This window comes from Cupressus sempervirens, chromosome 9 (genome assembly GCF_028749045.1).
Source record: "Cupressus sempervirens isolate cs-2001-9-10 chromosome 9, ASM2874904v1, whole genome shotgun sequence".
NCBI lineage: Eukaryota > Viridiplantae > Streptophyta > Pinopsida > Cupressales > Cupressaceae > Cupressus > Cupressus sempervirens.
Window position 1 is genome coordinate 736,096,792 of NC_143126.1, and position 7,732 is coordinate 736,104,523.

Sequence of the window (7,732 nt, forward strand, 5' to 3'; positions counted from 1 at the left end):
TCATCTCAAATATTCTAAGTAACTCTTCAAGCAATCACTCTCCTTCACCTTTCGTTGTCAACTCTTCTCTGCAACAATTTTGCCAACCTCTCCTTGTAACTAGTTCCAATTGTACTATCTTAAAATGGATGCACTTGCATTTTAAGACCTTTGAGATTCCTCTTCATATTTCCTTTCATCAGACCATGGATATCAATGTGCTCGATCTCCTTTTCCCTCCTCTTTTTCCATCTTTCTACCTTATCAATTTGGCATCAACCTTGACTTTCTGTGGCACCCAGGATTGAACCTGCAACACCAAGATAACTCAGGTCAACCTAGTTTGGACTAGGTTGACCCTAGGTCAATCTAGTCCTCCCAAATTGATCTAGTCCCCCCAAATTGATCTAGTCCCCAAAATTTCTAGATCTCGAGGCCCAAAAAGCCTCGAGGGGTTTAGTTGGTTTATGAACATTGTCCAATTGACCTGTACTATTTTCCCACCTGAAAACTCATATGTGAGGAGACTTGGAGGCTTCATTTTCATATCTCATTAATATCTCATTCTCAAGTAATCTCATGCTCTCAAGCTCTTTCTCTTGAGTGAAGATTTCAACATTTTTCATTCAAGGAGTTCAAGTATTCAAGCAAGGAGATTTATATCTGGTGTTCAAGGATCCTTTGTTAGTATCTCCTCTTCAAGATCTAGCATATTGTTGGCCATCAAGGGAGGAGATCTACATTGAAGCATTCATCTTCTTTATTAATGCATATTTACATCCATGGCACTATGATGGAATTATGGTAGATCCATTGCAAAGAGTAGAGGTACCCTATATTCCTAATTCAATATCCACAATACATGACATACATTCAAACAAGGTGGATCCTAACATTTATCTTGTTCCTTACAGTCATTTACATATGTACTTCTCAATTATAATTAATTCCTTAACCTAGGGCTTTCCCGAGGCAAGCTCTCACCCAATCCAACCACAAAACCCTCTTTTCTATGTTGATCTGTAGGTGGGAGCGAAAAGGATTACATATCTGGATCCTACATTTCACAAGATTTCTAGGGTCATCAGTTCTAGATCATTGGGCTTGTTGCAAGCATGAATGTTGACGATATTCCTATGGAGGAGTATTGTAGATATGTCACTATGATGATATGCTACATTCATGACTGAGTTTGTCATTGATGTCAACATAGCAGTTTTCTGTGGTATCTAATAGAAGAATAATAGAAAGATCAAGATGGTATAGACAACTAGTTGAGAATTCTAACTATCTGAGGTTATGAGAGATAATTCTGAGTATTTGGTATATGTAGTTAATGTTAGAAGAATAAATTATAAGTCTAGAAGAAGTTATGTAAGTTTTGATGATGTCTATTTTGAGATAGAGTTTACATAGACATGTTCTAGTAAACTTGTTATATCTCTTAGTAGAGTTGTTATTCTAAGAATCGAGGTCAAAGATGTGAAGAATACATGTTTTTGATGATGTGACTAAGTTCACTTGTCATAATATTACATGTGTGAGAATTTATTTGAGTTGCAAGGTAGAAGATTAATGTTATCACTAAGTGTAACATGTTCTTAATGTGGTCCTATAATAATTAATTGATAATGTCTAACAACCAACTTAGGGAATTGTTTTAAGGACTCATTATAAAGGAAGGACATTTTTCGTTATCAAGTATGATGTGGAATATGATATGTAGATGCAACTATAAGCAAAAATAAGAGCAAAATGCAAAGTTGAGCAAAGTAGTGAAGAAGTGAAGGAGACTTCATTGTTGAAGTTTTTTTGAGTAATCTGAGGTTTGATATTTGGATCTGAGGCTCTTGACTTGGTCTACAAGGTCTTACAATGATTGGTTTAGTTGACAAAACAAAGGAAAGAAGAACATTATAGTAAATTGCATGTTTGAGTAGTGAGCTCTTCTTGTAGTTGAAATTTCATGTTTGGGCAGTGGGCTCATCTTGCATACATTGTACCACAACTCCTAACAGGGTTAGAATCTCTTAACAAGGATTCAAAGTCTCCTAACAAGGACTCACATGTATTGAATGTTGTAATAGACTCCTAATAGGGTCCATCCTCTAACAAGGAATATTTATATTAGTACATCATCTTGTGGGCATCATTTCCACTAGGATTTTCCCTCTGATCAAGGGTTTCCCTAGTTAACATATCTGGTGCAATTGTCTATGTGCATCTTATTATGGTTGTTGTTTACTTTGGTTGAATGGTTAAGTTTTTTTTTAAAGATAAATGTTTTAATTGTTGGATAACTGATTCCACACCCATCCCCCCCCAGTTATCTTGGTGGATTATTGTTTTTAATAGGACTACGTCAGCCTAGTTGTCTAGTTGTCTAGGATATCTTCCCAAGTCTACCTAGTCCTTTAGTCTCTGATTCTGAGGAGATTTTTGGGTTTTGTTTCTTTCTACATTTTATTATAAGATTCACAGATGGATATTTAGAAATTGTTCAAATCTAGGAGTCTTGGACTTAACATACATCTTCCTCTATGCATTTCAAGGCAATTCTTTCATATTTTATTTCTTTTCATATATTTACCCTAGATTTGCATCTTAATTGGGCTAATTGTATTTACACAACATCTAGATTTACATTATTCAAGAAATTAGTTCAATTTCACATTCAAATTATCTTAATAAAGGCCAAAGAGAGTATAATTCCTTGCATTGCATTCTCCTTCATAATCTGAATTCAGTATTAGTGACCTTCTTCCTTTGGGTCTTAGTTAATCTAATTTGGGTTAGAAGTGGAGTTATACTTGGAAATTCCCCTCTTTCCCTTTCACATACATATTTGAATGGCTTGATGCCCATAAAGTGGATGCCTACACCCTACTAGAGTGCTTCCATTCTACCCCCAAATATTTTGGTGAACTCGATGTGAACCCCTTTATTTTTGGTATTAGATTATTCATTTTAGGTGTTTACCTTCTTTTTAGTGAATTCCTTCTTCTTTTCTTTATCATAGAGTTAGATTTAGATATATTATGTGTGGTTAGAACTCTCTTTTATGATTGTGTGGTTAGATCTCATTATGTTTTCTTTTTTTGATATCTTCTTTTATGAGCTTAATTACATTAAGTCCAACCTATAGCATTCCCATTAGGCAAAGTTGTAGAGTCATGGGCTCCTTTGATCATAATTCCTTTTTTCTTCCTAGGACTCATGATGAAACTCACATCTTCACTCATGATATTAATCCTATAATGGAGCATAATCATTTTCACTCATCCCATGATGATGATGATGCTTTAAGAGTTCCTCCTTTGCATGTTGATAAGCTTTCTAGTGAACTTATTAAAATGGAAACTTGGATTGCTCAAGAAAATCATAATATTGATAGTGTTGCTACTATTGAAGCTCTTAAGAAGCTTGTTAAAAATGGTGATAATAATATTTCTATCTTGTGTGGTATATCTCACATTATTAATGCACATGTTGAGTCTTTGATGGAATGTGCTCAAGAGTTAGGATATCCTCCTCCTTCCACAATCATTAAACCTTATATCCCTCTTTCTATCACTCTTCCTAGCATAGCTACCTATGTTCAACCTTTTATGAGTACTTCTACACAAACATCCACTCCTTTAAGTGTTGGTCTTCCTAGCCTTTCACTTCCCATGAGTGTTCCTCCTACTTTCGTTCCTTCTTCATTACCTTTGTATAATGTGGTTCCTTTTACTTATCCAAATCCTTTACTCATTCCTTCTCATCCTCCACCAACATCTTTACATATTCCTTCTACTTCTTATAACTTTTCTAATCCATCTAGCATACCTATGCCTACTAGAGTTTCTTCTGATCCTACTATGAGTATCTTGGTTCAAACTATCATTGGTTTGTAACAACTTGTTCTATTAACTCGATCTAAGTACAATATTTGTACATGTGATGTTGTTAATCCCCTTTCCTTATATATCTTTGTGTTGTTATTCCTTAGCATGTTGAGGTACCTCATCTTGAGACTTATAATGGAAAGGAAGATCTTGTAGTTCATGTTAAAACTTTCTAGATTATATGTAATGATTTTTCTCATGACTATAGGCTTATGGCTAAGTTTTTTATATGTACTTTTAGGGATAGAGCCTTGCAATGATATCTCTCTCTACCTCCTTATTCTATTGATTATTTTCAAACTCTTGCTAATGGTTTCATTCAATTATTTCAAAATAATAATGGTCCACTTGAGTTTATTTAACTAATTTAATGAATTATAAGAAAATTGTTAAAGATAAAGTTATTGATTTTATTGGTACAATTAAGCATTTGTATGCTCAAATTTCTTATCATGTGTGTGATCATGATATTCAATGTATCTTTATTTCTAATTTACAATAAAGACATTCGAGATCAAATTATCCTTACTAAGTATACCTCATTTTCACATCTATGTGTAGTACTTCACCATTACCATTTACAAGTGAGTCAACTCAACAACTCTACTTTGATGGCTCCTAATTCTAGTGATAAGAGTGGTACTACTAGAAATTCAAATAAGTTTTCTAAACCTAACAATAGCATCAAAATTAAGTCTACAAATATAATTGTTGATTAAGTGGCTACTACATCTCAACTTATGACTAATTTTTCCTCTGTATTTTATCCTAATCATCAGTATACTCAACTATCTGGTCCCTTGTCTGAGGCAATGACTAAGTTGATTCATGCTCATGTTCTTAACCTTCTTCATATTTGTCCTATTGATCCTAGTAATCCTTTTCTTAAGTCTTTTGATTCAAATGTGTTTTTGTCAATATCACTGTCAACTAGGTCATGATACTCAAAAGTGTTATGGTTTGAAAAATGTTATACAAACCTTATCAATTCTAAGGATATTTTTTCATGGTCAAGTTAGTAACATGAATAAATCTATTATGCTTCTTGATTAGAATTTATAGATTTATATTGATCCTTTACCTTCACATTCAACAAATGTTATTAATCAATCCTCTTCTTTTGATCACAATATTAGTTATGATGAGAAGATACAAGAAGATAATCATACGGTTAATCATGTTTAGTTAGCACCTCAAACTTTGATTTCTTCTCCACCCTTGACACCTATTATTAGCTTTAGTTAGCCTGATACGTTAAAAGCACCTAATCACACTCTTTACTTCACTGCTAGAGTTTGTCATATTCCTTCTCGTGGTACTTTGGTTGATCCTTCCTATTCTATGAATGTTATCACTAAAGAAAACCTTTTAATAAAAAATTGCATAGAGATACTTATGATTCTACTTCTATATGGATTCAGACTTGTAATGGTTTTCTCTACCATCCTCAAGGTTCCATCATTTTACCAATTGCTTTATCAAGGAAAGTTGCATTTACTACCTTTTTTGTTATTCCTACTTCTGATAAATTTCAAGTTAAGCATGGTATCCCATTGCTTTCTTCCATGCAAGTTATAGCTTCTCCTATTTATAAATTCCTTAAATTTCCTCATGATGGAGACATTATTATTATTAATTAGTATCTTTATAAACTTTCACATCCTAGAGATTGTGTTGAGATTGATTTTTATTGGTCATCTCATCTTGAAAAAGCACCCTACTTGTCCTCATCATCTCTATTGAAAAAATAAAAAATAAAAGGTAGCTAAGATCATGGAGTTTAGTCTTCCTAAAAAAAATTCACCTACATTTGTCTTGCCTACTCCCTATGCTCCTTCTACATCTATTCCTCTAATTGCTATAGTAGAACCCATTGATATTCCTTCTTCAAAAACTATGGTAGTTGATCCTAATCCTTCTACTATATCTTGTAAGACTATTCATAATCAACATGCTCATCAATGCTAGAATAACAATCAAGATAAAACTAAGGCCAAAGCTCATTCTCTTGCTTTTCGACTTTCATCTTCATCTCAACTTTCACCTTCCTTTGATGAATTCATGTGTGAGTCTTTGGAGGAAGATAAACAAGGTACCATTTTTCATATACATAAACATGGTAATTATGTCTGTATTTTATATTTTATGATGAAAATGTTAGTAGTAATGAAGAATTAATATATATGGATAATGATTTTCCTAACATGCTTTATGCATAGCTTTCAATCACTCCTAGTACTGACCATAGTGACTGCCAAAGTCCTTTCTTATAACTTGTTGTGATTCCTACTATTATGGATATTGTTCCACTTTCAAGTCACCATCCTTCCCCTATCATTTTAGACCAAGATGGGGGAGGTACATGGAATGCTTGATGTGGACTTCATTCATCATGGTAGTCTTTGTGTTCTTGTGTTTTCCCTCATGTGTTTTTGTCTTGTTTTACTTAGACAAGCCTTGTTACTTTGTTGAACTCAAGAGGATAAAGTAATCACCCTATCATGTACATACTTCTATTTGTATCTCTTTCTTCTATATGTTGTTACATGTTGTGTCATTCTGGTGCTATTGTTTGTACCAGTGATCTTGTATACTATCATTTTTCTCTTACGATATGGTAGCATCGATTCTTTTTGGTCTCCATATTATTGGCCCAAAAAGACTCTTCTTTGTACCTCTTACATGTCTTTTCCTCCATTGTGTTGTAGTTCTACCTCCTTTGGAGAATGATGATATTTTCATACTTGCTGAAAGTTGGTAGATCTTGTTCTACTCCCTCTTTTGTTATGTGCTTATTTCCCTTCATATGATTCTCTTCTTTTGGGCATGTCATAGTGGAAATGTTATTTCATGGATGCATGTAAGATTATGTTAAATCTATTTCTCTTGTTAAGGTGTTTACAACCTCTTCAACATGGGGGCATACACTTGACTCATCCTTTGTCCATGTAATAAAAATATGGATCATGTGTATAAGTTGGAGTACTTCAGCCTTTAGTTCTTGGTGTGATTTCTAAGGTATACCCAAATCTATGTATTCTTATTTCATGTTTTCCTCTCTCTCACTTTTTTTCCTTCTAGTTTCCAAGGATTATTGACAATTCCTAGGTGCTTGGTCTCTCTTTTTGGTTCTCTCTTTAAACTATTGATAGTTTGGGAGGCTTGATCCTCGTTTTGACTACTAATAGTCTAGGAAGCTTGGTCTTATTCTAATCCCTTAAGGACACACAAATCCTTATGCCTGGGTCATGTTTGCTTCTTCTTTTTGATAAATGGAGTTCCCTTGAAGTTTAATCTCTTGATGGACTAACTAGCGTAACTCACCAACTTGCTAGACCATTTGGTTCATCTTTGATGGGTTGACTAGCATGCCACAGACACTTGCTAGATTGTTCAATGCCATCCTTTTTTTGTTGAGATCTTTCCCTCTAGATCTTTTTCTTTTTCTTATGTGTTTCATAATAAGGAATGTTGTCACTGAGGTTTGCACCCTTGTCCAAAGCCTATGCATGAGGACAACCTAGTGAAACATGGAAACAACCTCCAAGCTGTGGGACTTGAACTGTGAGGTTGAGTCTCTAGAGAACACCGGCTTCCTCTTACTATTAGGGTGCACATAACTATTCTTAGAAAGGAAAAGGGAGAAGGGATGCATGGAAAGAAAATCTACCTATTTTAATCTAGGGAGGTGATGCACCAAAATAGAGTGTTTGGACCAAACTCTGCTCATATATGCACTATTGAACCAGAATGAAACTAAGGATATACACATTCAGACTTGCTTTAATCTAATAATCGCATGCAGATCAAAAAACAAAGATGAATGACACAAGGAAAGAGAGATTCACTTATATTATCATTCATAG